Raw genomic sequence first — 13887 nt, forward strand, 5'->3', positions numbered from 1 at the left:
GTGTATACATAGGAATAGCTTGCTGTGCAAATACTGGCGTATTTCGGCCAACGCTTGAAAAATCCACGCTAAGGTGTTTTCTAGCGCATTTCCGCATTGTGTGGTTTGCTTCGCGTCTTTTCAAATTATTTCTATGGATGATGATATCAGGTGTTTTTCAGCCGCTGAGAGAATTAGAAAATACGCAGCGGAAAAACGCCATGTGTGGCATCAGCCTTACAGCTCAGGATTTTTAGTGGCTTGGAGATCTGCAGCCTCTCACTCACATCAAGACAATTGCTGCCTCCAGGACATATTGCTTCCAAATATTTTCACTGGTCCAGTGATCTGAAGCCTTTTGCTCACAGCAAAACCTAACTTCCATAAGGGCAAACAGTAAATTTTGAAGTTGTTCAACTGAACAACTTGCAGGATTCTCTCTGGCCCAGTGATATGCAGCCTCTTCACAGCTTCCACCATTTATTTTCAAGTAGCAAATACATGTACATATTTAATTTTCTACGTCCAGCTTTTTCTCTTCTTGTGAAGAGTAACCATTTAATCTTGTATGCACTTTGCCAAATTTAGAAGTAGATGTAATGTCCACAGTTGTTGTAACTTTCCCATGATTACCTCTGGTCTATTGTTCTGAGGCCTCTTACTTGCAATAAGAATGAAGTTTCTACTAGTGTGACCAGTAAAAATTGAGATATCTGTCCTTTTAAACTAAACATATCCCACAAGCTCACAACAGTTTTGTAACAGGTCTTCTTGATCCATAAACCATAACATGGTATATTTATCAGGCAAGAAAACAGGATAGAAATTTCTAGTAATTTGGCAGGATTGATAGAATACAAGACCATGACAGCAGACACATAAGAGTGCTTATTTAAATGCTGGGACAAATTCTTGGCCTTCGTTTATCCGCAGGCCGAGAATCTGCCTTGTGTGGCATAGACCTTACCCCTTTTGGAGGTTTCTTAAACAAATATACATTGTTTTTCTTAATATGTATAAGACAATCAATTATTTTACTGTAACTAGAGCATTACTGGGACACATAAAGGCATCACTGAGAGTTTTGGGGCCTATATTCTTCTGCCACATTAGATTTTAGGCAGCCTGATGCTCTAAAGTCTTAGGGCTTGACACACAAGATTACTTTTTCCACGTCCCAAAACCTCTTCTAAAGTGATGTAAAGTTGTTATAGACTTCAGATTTACTAACTCAACTACTAATGTCCTTTCATAAATAAAATACTGGTGTGCCTTATTGTACTGTATATATCTTGTAACCTCGGAGCTCCAATATGTTAAGGCACAAAAACTCTGGCATTTAAATTTTTGCAGAAAGATCCAGTTCTAGCTTGGAGAATTACAATACTTTTTTTTCACACCATAATCCAGTACCAACATACTTGGTGCACAAATAATGAGACCACCTAGTGCTCAAGAGAAGAAAAAAAAACATTTAATTTATGCCATTGATTAATAATAGTAAATCATTTTACCAAATAGCAGTAGATTTATTTAACATCACATGCTTATGGTGGTTACAGGTCCCCTACTGGAAAGTCTGCTTGGCAACATTTCTCCTAGTACAAACAGGATGGCGTAGCAATTATCCAAGAATTCTAGAGGCCTATTGAACTAAGTGTATTTTCAGACATCAAAATTCTTCATTCTATCACAGCAGCCCAAAATAGATATACCAAATGTTTTTTGTATTTTTTTTTTTTTTAAATAGTGAAAATGGGAATGACAATCACTCTACTAAAATCACAGATTCTCTACAAGGGTGTTACATACATAGGCTTCGGCAGGCAATGCCTATCCATTTATTTCCCAAATTCTCTTGATGTTCTTTGGGGCTTTTGTTGTATTTATGTACGTATGTAAGAATAAATGATTACATTTTCTTTGTTTTATTGTTCAGTTACTTTACCTTTATCTTTACACAGGTATGGGACGTGGGTTTTTCCAGAATGCTTGGGACCTGGGGTTTTTGGGATTTCAGTAATTTGGATCTCCATACTTTACGGCTACAAAAAATCACAGTAGGATTGTTTTGCTATCTTAGATTATATCTTAGTTAGGATCAAGTTGTACTGTATTATTATTAGTATTACAGAGAAAATATTAATCATTTTTAAACATTTTAATTATTTGATTTCTGGATAACAGGTTTCTTGATAATGAATCCCATACCTGCATACTGTTTGAATATCAAAAATTGATGTCCACTTCAGCCTACAGGGGGATCTGGTTCAGTGTTTTAGGGCTGCTTTCCACAGTCTTTTAGGGTAAACCAAGCAGTCACAGAAGTTGCTCTCTTAAAGGCAAGTGCCAGCAGTTTATTTTGTTACAAAACTTCAGTAACAAGCACAAAATAAGAAACAAGAAAATAAACCTGTAACACTATTTTGGCTATAAAGGGGTAAATCTAGGCTAGTAGATGATATAAAGCATGTGTTACATGTGACCCCCTTTCCCAGGATGTGCCTCCGCTAGGTGGGAGAAAGTAAGATAGGAGCTGAGGGTGTAGTTGAACTACACTTGCTGATGCAGTGTAGTGTAGATGGTATAAATGGACGCCAGAGATGTTCTTATGGTGAACTATAATACAGATTTATTGGTCCAAGACACAGGTGTTATGTAGGGTTATCATACTCACAGACAGGCAGATTGAGATGGTACAATAAGGAAATGCTCTTTTGCAGAAGAGAGGGTGTGCACAGTTTTATCCCACCTCTTGGTAGAGTCTGGGCAGGGAAACACACCTTTCAACCAGTACCCCTTGGGAGGTAGTCCAAGTAGTAGGAACTCCTTCAGGTTGATAACCTCTAGTGAATGAGTCCTCCGGGTGAGTAGGGATCAGGGGTTATCCTGCCTGTCACCATCTCTACTCCGTGGCCCTGCACTGAGGCAACACTGCCGGATAGGAGAACTACTCCTGGATCTAATCACTCCTTTGGTGGGGCTAATGGCTGCCCTTTCTAGCTAGAGCGGACTACCTTCACTTTCCTAGAAAGTGCTATTAAACAATCTGACTGTGCTTGCTAATTCCTCGTTCACGAGGCCCTGTCCCTGACTTTCACTAGAGGTATAGTGTCCTCTAGGGTACAATGGCTTCTGGGGCCTACTGCTCCCAGGCTCAGATGGAGCTCTGCTTAGGGTGCAGCATGCAGCCAAAAGAGGAAGTCACACCTTCCTGCCAGACACTATATCAGTCTGTAGGGGGTGTGAACAACCTAACTAGACCAATAGGGATAGTGGTTTTAAACTGTAACCTGAATACAGAGGGCTTTGCCCAATAACATAAAAGATGCGAAGAGGTAGGTTTGTAAAGCCATAGGAAGCTTAACCCTATGGGTCCCTAAAAACCTACAACACAGTTGGCAGCCTAACTACAGTTGGGTGGCTTTTCCAACTCCAACTTAAAGTGATACTGACACTAAAAAATGACTCCTCAAAATATGAATGTACATAAAAAGTTGCCTATAGGTCATGTTGATTGATTTTCGCTGAGAGATTTGCTTTTGTAAGTAATTGTTACTTGAAGTTCCTAAACCTGACTGTTTTGCCAACCTGACTGTCCCTTCCCAGCCTGTCAGTTATAGCTTCTAATGCTAATGGCCTCCTGCTGGACAAATATGGCAGCCCCCTTATAGGAGAACATGGGGGATCAGACAGGTAATAAAAAAAGCATTGGGTAAATACTTTTATGGCAAAAATGAAGGTCATGCAAAGACAATGTTATGATAGATGTAAAAAAAGGTTTAATTTCTGGTGTCAGTATCTCTTTAACAAAAGAAAGCAAAATCACAAATCTTCAGACAATCAGAGATGATCAGTACCTTTCCCATGCAGCGCAGCTCCTGCTACCTGTGTATTAGGGAAGAGAGCTCCCACTCCCCACACTGGAGTGTCAGCTGCAGCAATTACCTTGCTGCTAAGGTCTTTATTAAAGGGCTGGGTTTGTGATTAATTATTCCATGTTCCAGGGTACCCACTATGCAAAACCCTGGGAGAAACATATTGTCCATCTACAACTAACCCAGCCACTTTATTAGAATGGTTTACTTACTTTTTCATGATTGTACTGTACATTACCTGAAGAAGAATAAAAAAAAAATCCCTTAATATACTGCAACATTAGTTATTCAATCACATATATTTATGTGTTATATGTAAAATATATTTGATGATGTTACAAACAGAATATTTATGTGCATATGCAAAAATAGGTTTCTTTTCTTTTGCTTAGTGGAGAAACCTGTCATATTGTACCTCATACACAGGCGGTGAGCTTGAGTACACTGACCCATAGCAACCAATCAGCAACTAGTTTTGCAAAATCTAATTAACTGCTATGGGTAAAGGCATTGGTGCATATATTACTATGTTAGTACTAGGGATGCACCGAATCCTGGCATATGCTAATTAGGATTCGGTTCGGGATTCGGCCGAATCTTGCTGTGTGGATTTGGAGGTTCAGCCGAACCCAAAAAAGTGGGTTCAGTGCATCCCTAGTTAGTACATTAGGTATACTAATGTTATTATGATGGCATTTGTCTTGGTAATTTATACCCTCTCTTTTTTTTTTATAACTTGTTCTTTTACTGGTTTTTATTTTTAAAGACAGCAAAGAAACAAAACCAAATTAAATAAATCAAATAAAATACAATAAAGTAAAATAAAGCAGATGACATCTTATTTTCTCTGATTTATACAATGCAATAATATCACATTATCCAATATCAGCTATTAGCAAAAATACCACTGTTCTATGTTTATCCTTCCTTAATGGTGTGGAAGCATAATGTGTAGGCAAATTTAACATAGTAATGTTAGTAAGTTAAACTTTCTGGGACCTGCTGGGCTTATTAAAGAGGTGATATTTGTTATGATTATGCATTAATTATTAGCTATATACCCAGGTCTTTTCTATGTGGACAAAAACATTTCTTAAGTAGTCCCAGACCTTTACGTATGTAGTGATCATGTTATGCAAGAGTTTCTGTTGCTTTAAAATTCCATCTAGATGCAATGGCAATCCGTACTATGGTCAAAACATGGTTAGCAAGTTTCTGCTGTGGTTCGGAAAGTCCAATGATGGGTTTGCCAAGAAGAAAAGTATATATATTATTTGGGATTTGTGTGATACATTAGATGTGTCAAAAAGTCATGTACCTTGCCCCAAAGCTTTTGTATGGGAGGACAAAACCAGAATGTGGTACATCGCTTGGTGCTCCATTGCAATTCCAACTTGTTTGTGACACCTGTGGGTAGACTTTATTGGTTAGGTACCAAAACATCAATGCTTTGTTTAAGTTCTCCCTTTGCTTATACAGGTAACAAATCTCTTAGGGGCACATTCATGAAAACGCGAGAAATCCTGAATGGGATAAATTCGGATTGGATAAGATAATTTCTTAAGATTGCAAATATCACGAATATGCTTACGAAAAAATCGTATTAATCATGATAATATCATATTGGCGATCCGAAAGTTACAAAATTTTCGTATCCGAATGATCGTAAAATGCAGGGAAACCTTTCCGACCTTTCCAAATTTTGTCACAAAGTACGAAAAAGTCGCCGAACAATAGCTCGGAGTGTTCGTGGATTAGTAAATCTCTCCATTAGTGTTCTCCCAGATTTGCTACCAGTCTTCTGTTGAAATTTCTAATCCTATCACTGTATTCTATTTTAACATATAAGAATGGTTATATCCTTGTTTAAGAAATGAATCATTAATTAGAGCATATATTTTAGATATCAAACCCTTTTGAGGAAGACCTTTATATGCCAAGAGTGCGAACTGAGTAGGTTGTCTTTGAAATATCTGATAAATGGTCCCAAGAAATGCCAATTACTTGAAAAACAGCTATTCTGATGCGTTTTAAATATATTGCAGAACAAGCATGTAGAGTTAGATTTGTTAAACTTACCACTCTGGTAAATGGTTTTGCTTACTAGCAATATTGAAAGCAGACAATGCTGCTGGTCAGGATTGTAGAGTGGCTCTGATCAGTGGCATAACTAGGAAGCAGACCTTGTGGTTGAGCATCGGGAAGGGGCCCAAACCATGGGTGCTGCTTTCTCTATAGTTCTTAGAAATCCCCACTCCCCAACCACTCTCTTACCCACCCCAGCACAAGTGGCCACCCCTCCAAAGATTTTTAGTTGCACCACTGGCTCTGATAGACAGGCATTTTTTTTTATGCTTGAATCATCTAGACATTTTGGGGGTCCTCAAAGTAACTTTGGGGTAAAATAACATCTAGTTATGCCACTGCACTAGAGAGCATAGGTCAGGAATGCTATTATGTAGCAATTAAATGATAAACCCAGACATGTAGAACAGTTTGCCTCTTCAGAGCTGGATGAGCAGAGCTTAAAAGCTTTAGCAGCTGGACATTACAATTCAGTGAAATATACCTATAGATTATACCTAAATAGACTTTAGTGTCAAGGCATACTGAGTTTGTTTCTTTGGTTATATAAAAAGAAAGGAGGCAGAACTTTGACAACACCACCAATGGCATAAACATGAAATTCTTCTTTCAAAGAACCTTTTGTGCTGGGGATGGCTGCTTCCATGACATCACTTATTTAAGCAAAATGGAGGCTTTGAGGGCCAGCCAACAGGAAGGAAAAGTCTGTCGGCAAAATTAGAATCAATGCTTTACAAGGGCTGGAACTGATCATTCTATTAGAGATGCAAAGTCTTACTTTAAATAAAGGTATACTTTATTCAGTACATCCGAATAAGCGCAGTCCATTCTCCAACAGGAAAGTTAAGCAGTGTGCCCTGCCTGTGTAGTTAGCTGTGCAAGTCCTAATCTCTCACAGCTAGGATAGCATTGGCATATATGTAAACTAAGGAAGTTGTAACTAACATTACACAGTTAATGTGCACAGCTTAGTATATATGGTAATGTAACATAGGTATGGGAACCCTGGGGGTGTCACAATCACAACCGGTCTGTGCTTGGTGGTGACATCAGTTATCCAGCACCAAAACATAGAGCAAGTGAACTAGACACCAGGAATTCAAGCATGATGTCAGCATGCCTACTTAGCTTGAAATTCATTTCCATAAAACCCCTTGACACCAAAGCTTTGTGCCAGTTCACAATGTCCCAATCCTGCTGGTCACAACATCTGCACTATACTTATAAGATAAAGAGTACAGGTGGTGTGCACTTGCATTCATTATTCACACCAAATTGTTTGCAAAAGGGAAAAGGTCTCAAAAGAATTCAAATTGTATTGCACTTCCCCACCAGTTAGCTGCCTGATATATAGTGAAAATGAAATAAAGGTAAAACTTACTTTTAACGTTTTTTAAAAAAACAAAAAACAAAAAACATTAAAAATATCACCTAGGTATAGATCTTGTGATATCACTAGAACAATACTTATGGCACAATGATCTGACAGTATTAATAGTGACAAATATATTCCACATACGGCTTATTATCAATAAAATCAGAAGATACCGTATATATATTGGCCCTGAGGCTCATGCAATACAGTGCAGTGTGTAGCTCAGTGAAGCAGTTGTGTAGGCACTTGTGTAGTTACACATTGCCATCAATATGTATACCTGGAAAAGACTCTGGAGAAGATCTTAAAATTCAGCCACATTTACCATTACACTGCCTGACACTTTCTGTCTCACTCACCTGAGTCACTAACAAACACCTAGAACTTTATTTTTTAGTTAATTATAAGAAAAACAGCCCCATATAACTTGCTTTTTTTTGCGCAGCAGCAATCAAGCTATAAAGCACAAAGGCCCAGCAATTAGAAACATATATGGCAAGTAAGTGGGCAGGTGATGCCGGTAGTTGGCATCCACTTGTACATTCCCATAAAACTACAATTTGCCTTTTGTGTATATAAGTTTGTATAACTTAACCTAATTAAATGTTGTAGGAACAGTATTGTACGCTACTGTTTGTACTATAACATTGTAGTCACTCTTTATATGAACACAAGCTAACTGATAACAGAATAGCCATTTTTAAGAATACAAGGACTGGCTATAGCAGAGTAAAAGCTACAGACTGACCAGGTGGGTCTGAAAAACTCACCTGGCTACTCAATAAGCCTGAAAGCCTTGCTGGTCAGTCTACAGGAGAGCTCTTAGTAATACAAAGTGCACACCTTACCAAAACATCAATAATGATAGAGGTGCAGAACACTGGAGAAAATCCATTCAGCAACTGCAAAAATAATCACAAAAACAAAAAAGTGTCTGCACACTCAAAAAGTACAAAAGAGAAATCTTTTATTGTATCACACAATGCATTCCATCTGTTTACAATGGACGGAAGTATGCTAGAACACAGCATATACACATATTATACAATCACCAAAGCAAAATCTCTTAAAAACCATCACAGAACAAGTATCACAAAACTACCATATACAAACAAAGTAATGGAATGGCCCAGCCAGAGCCCAGACCTGAATCCGATTGAAAATCTGTGGGGTGATCTGAAGAGGGCTGTGCACAGGAGATGCCCTCACAATCTGACAGATTTGGATTGTTTCTGTTAAGAAGAGTGGGCAAATCTTACAAAGTCAAAATGTGCCATGCTGATAGACTCATACCAAAAAGTTCTGTAATCAGGCCCGGATTTGTGGCGAGGCCACAAAGGCCCGGGCCTAGGGCGGCAAATACACAGGGGCGGCATGCCGCCCCGCCGCAAGCAAATGTTAACATTTTGCTCCCATACGGAGCAATGGGGACATCTCCCCACTGCTCCGTATGGGAGTTCTAAGTTAGGCGCTTGCGCATGCGCATTAGCGATAGGGGGTTGTTCGCGCATGCGCAAGTTAGGCGCATGCGCATTCGCGTTTACGCGGCGGGGGTGGGGGGGCGCCGAATGGGGGCGGCCTTGGGGCGCCCCAAGTAGAAATCCGGCCCTGTCTGTAATAAAATCAAAAGGTGCATTAACAAAGTATTAGTTTAAGGGTGTGCACACTTATGCAACCACATTATTTTAGTTTTTTTGGTTTTCTTCCCTCCACCTAAAAGATTTCAGTTGTTTTTCAATTGAGTTGTGCAGTTTATAGGTCACATTAACCCTTTCACTGCAAGCCGTTTTGAACAAAGTGGAACTTCTACTGCCAGACAGTTTTTGAACATTTTGCACTGTTTCACTTTAGGGGCTTTTCCTCTGGGGGGGACTTTAAGTTTACCCAGGAAAACAATATATAGTTTTTTTCAGGACAACCTAAGCTTTCAAAATATGGTGGAATTTTTGTGTAATTCCAATTCTGTAACAAGATATAGGCTTCTAAATGTCTAAAAAATTTAAAAAAATAATATTTTCCATAATATAAACACATACACCAGAAACAAAAATTATTTTATGCACGAAAATACAACTGATTTGGAAAGTCCCATGTCTCCTGAATGTGCCAATACCAAATATATAGTTTTGTGGAGATTTCTCACTTGTATAGGTCAAAAACTCCCAGCAGTACACTACCAAATTTCCAAAGCACTGCTCCAGAAAGCTGAATACTTTAGATTTCAAGGTCAAAAATTCCACTAACAGAAGGTTTATCCCAGAAAATTATACATTTTTAGAAAGAACAGATTCTGTGGAATCCAGAATAGGTAGAACTGTCTACTCCAAACTACCAAGTTGCAATGCTTTCCTAAAGTTATTGGTTTTTATCAAAATTGAAATTTGTGAAATTTCTTAAAAATCGCTTCAAAGCTTCCAGTCTATAGTATCTTATCTCCTACAGGTCATAAAGTAACCAGATAAAACACCCTAAATATGAACACCAGGGGTCCACTGAACAGTTTGATGCCCAATATGTATAGGTTTACCTAAGTATGTGGCATGTAGGGGCCCCAATGTGAACATACCCCCATATGATCTGCCATTTCTGTAATTTCAGCTTCTGCAAAATCAATACATTTACATCATTTTGTGTGCGACAATGCTACAAAAAAGTACGTTCACCCCAGAAAGCCACATATTTTTGGAAAGTACACATTCCCCCAAATCTAAAATGGGTACCCATGTCTTTCTACTTCAAAGTGCCAAGTCGCAAAGCTTTCCTAAATTTGCCAATTTTGATAATATTTCCAAAAATCCTCTCAAAGCTTCCAGTTTGCAGCATCTCATCTCCCATGTATCATTAGGTACCAAGATAAAACACCCTGAATTTGAACGCCAGGGGTCTACTGAACAGTATGATGCCCAATATGTTTAGGTTTACCTAAGTATGTGGCATGTAGGGGCCCCAATGTGAACATACCCCCATATGATCTATCATTTCTGTCATTTCAGCTTCTGCAAAATCAACATATTTACATCATTTTATGTGGGATAAAGTTAGTAAAAAGTACACTCACCCCAGAAAGCCATATATTTTTGGAAAGTACGATTCCCCAAACTCTAAAAGTGGGTACCCATGTCTTTTTACTCCAAAGTACCAAGCCGCAAAGGTTTCCTAATTTTGCCGATTTTCTGACATTTCCAAAAATCACCTCAAAACTTCCAATATGCAGCATCTTATTTTCTATAGGTCATTAGGTACCAAGATAAAACACCCTAAGTATGAACCCCAGAGGTCTACTGAACAGTTTGATGCCCACTGTACATAGGTTTATCAAAGCACATGGCACTTAGAGACCCCAGAATATACTTTGTGCACACTAATTTCATGGCTTATCTTTACCTAATTCATAAACACATGGCAGTTTTATGTGGGATAGAAACTGCAGAAATATAGGGTTACCGTTGAAAACCATATATTTTTGGAAAGTACACATTCAGACAAATCCAGCATGGGTAAAGAGTCCTTTCTACACCAAAGTACCAATCTGCAAAGCTTTCCTAAAGCTAGTGGTTTCTATGACATTTCAGAAAATCTCCTAAAAATGTTGCAATTTGCCGCATTTATCTCACACAATTTCTTGCATACAAAGGAAAATCACCCCAAATAGGAACACCAGAGGTCTACTGAACAGTTTGATGCCCTATATGCATAGATTTACCAAACTATGCGGAGTACAGGGGCACCCAAATAAAAATAGTGCATATGAATTTTCACGAATGACGCTCCGGCTCATGCAGTTTTTGCACCCGGTACGTGTATTATGTGCCATAAGACCCCCTAACAGTAAGGAGACCCTAGAAAACCATACATTTTCTGAAAGTACACATTCTGACAAAACAAAAATGGGTAAATACATCTTTCTACTGCAAACTACCAAACTACAAAGCTATGCTAAACAGAATAGTTTTTATAACATTTCTGAAAATTGTCACAAAGCTTGCATTTTGCCCCATTATGTACCCCACATTTCATAACGTACCAACATAAAACATCCTAAATATGAATGCCAGGGGTTTAATGAACAGTTTGATGCCCAATATGCATAGATTTACCAAACTATGTGGGGTACAGAGGAAGCCAAATTGAAACACAGCAAACAAAATGTCCATGTGCAAGACAAGTAACAAAGAACAATATGAAATGCAATAAAATCCCCCCCAAAAAACCTAAAATCAATGTTTTTTTTTTTTCTCCTAGTGATATCTGCTGCAGAATCACAGTTTGAGTATTCTGGCTTGGGCAAATTAGTTTTACAGACAAAGTCAAGAAACAACAACTATGCATAACTGAAAATGCAATAAAATGGCTAAAAATGCAATAAAATGACTAAAAATGCACCAAAATCAAAGAAAATGTAATAAAAACACCAAAAAAATACACAAAAGGTATTGCGCAGTGCGGTTAGCGAATACACTATGCGCAATGGCAATAAAAAAATTTTCAGGTAAGAATAAAAACGATGCAATAACATTTTTTTTTTACAAAATTACAAAAGTGTGTAAGTGTGTGTATACACTAGGCAAAATGTGTTTTGTGTGCATGTGTGCAAGTGTGAGTGCTGTGAATGTGTGAAACCCCCCCAAAATGTATGTGTGTGTGTAAGTGTGAGTATAAGTGTGTATGTGGCACTTACCTGGGGTCAAAGGAGCTGAAGATCGCTGGAGATCACAGGAGGGAGACAGGAGACGCAGGGACAGCAGCTGCAGTGGTGAGTAGGCGGCACAGGAAGCGGGGGGGGGCGCAGGAAGGGAGAGAGCAGAAAAAGTCTGGCACGTAGAATCTACGTGCCCGACTTTTTCTATGGGGCCCCTGGGCGATCGCGCCACAGGGGCCACTAGTATCCCCCCTCTGCTCGTTCTCTAGGGGGTTCTTTACCTTGCGCTCGTTCTCTGCACTCGGATTAAGCAGCGAGCGCAGAGCAGAGAAAGAGCGCAAGATAAAGAAAACGTAGCTCCTACGTGCTTGCCGCTTAACATCTTTTTATGCCAGAACGTAGGAGCTACGTGCTTGGCAGGGAAAGGGTTAAAGGTGGAAAAAGTTCTGAAATTATTTATCTGTGTCTCATTTTTGTACAGCACAGGAACCTGACATTTTATCAGGCGTGTGTAGACTTTTTATATCCACTGTAGATTCCTGTATGTTGGATGCACAGTCACCTATGTGCCTGTACTCACACAGTTGCAAGTGCAGAGTTCTGTAATATTGCTGCAATTGATGTGTCAGTGGTATGGAGGAAGTCTACACTCTGTTGTTACACCTGTATCTGGCTATTGAAGTTAGATCTGTATGTTTATGTGTAAATTGCAGGAAAGTGACTGGCAGCTGATCTAAGCCTGCTGGTCAGCAGCCCAAAACCTAAATGCAAGAGAGCCTGAAGAGCCGTGTACACGTGGATATAAATAAAAAGCTGCTTTACGGTTATATGTACAAATGCAGCTTCATCAACACCCAGCCTGGCTCCATTCCTTTACTTTCTCTTTGCACATGCTGTTAAGGGGTGTGGCTTCATGGCATGCCACAGCAAATCAGCTTTCACTCTGCTCTGTCACTCGCACATTTCTGCATCACTGACGCAGACCAGGGAGCCAGAGATTCTGGAGGGTGGGGGATGGGAGGCTGCAGTAATTAGCCATAACTTTGTAACGGTAACTTTTTTTAAAAACTATAAATTGTCTAGACTTTATATTTTCAATATTATAAAAACATTTTTCATGATTATTCCCCTTTAAAATGTTGCATTGTGTGTGGTTGAGGAAGGGGCAGAAATATAGATACTGGTTTCTAGTTCTGCAAGAAAAACCTGGGTATAAACTATAAATAAACGCAAACACTTAATATTTCTCTTTAATACTTTCCCTTTTATTAAGACATCTTTACACATCAAATGTATGCTCAATATTATTGAAAAAAGTAAAATACAAACTCTTTACTTTTTCAAATTACAACCTGAAAACAATTTATTTAACATGAGGAAAAAAGGCACATCCATATTTCAAGGAATATAAAAAAATGCATCTTTTATGCCTACCTGCTACACACGTCAGAGCAAATAATACATATATAATATATAATACAAAGATATTGACATATTTGGGGTAATGTATTAAAAGATTGGTACTTGTCTAGTTACCAATGGCAGCCAATTAGCAGGAAGCATTTGCAGTTCACCTATTTGAAAGAAAACATCTGAAATCATTGTGCCTTATTACATATAGGAGATTGTATATGAAACACTGTCTTTATATATTGGATGAATATTTGGAAAGGTTAATAAACATATTGGTTTACTAAATGAAGGCAAGACAGAAGTATATTTAATACTGTTACACTTGAGTGAGATTACATTCTTAAATATGCCGAGACTACAGAATTACACTTCAGAGTAGGCATAATCCATCCATGTATATTGGTGTACAGGTATGGGATCCCTTATCTGGAAACCTGTTATCCAGAAAGTTCCGAATTATGGAAAGGCCATCTCCCATAGACTCCATTATAAGCAAATGATTCTAATTTTTAAAAATG

The sequence above is a fragment of the Xenopus tropicalis genome, chromosome 3, assembly GCF_000004195.4.
Source record: "Xenopus tropicalis strain Nigerian chromosome 3, UCB_Xtro_10.0, whole genome shotgun sequence".
In the NCBI taxonomy this organism is placed as follows: Eukaryota; Metazoa; Chordata; class Amphibia; order Anura; family Pipidae; genus Xenopus; species Xenopus tropicalis.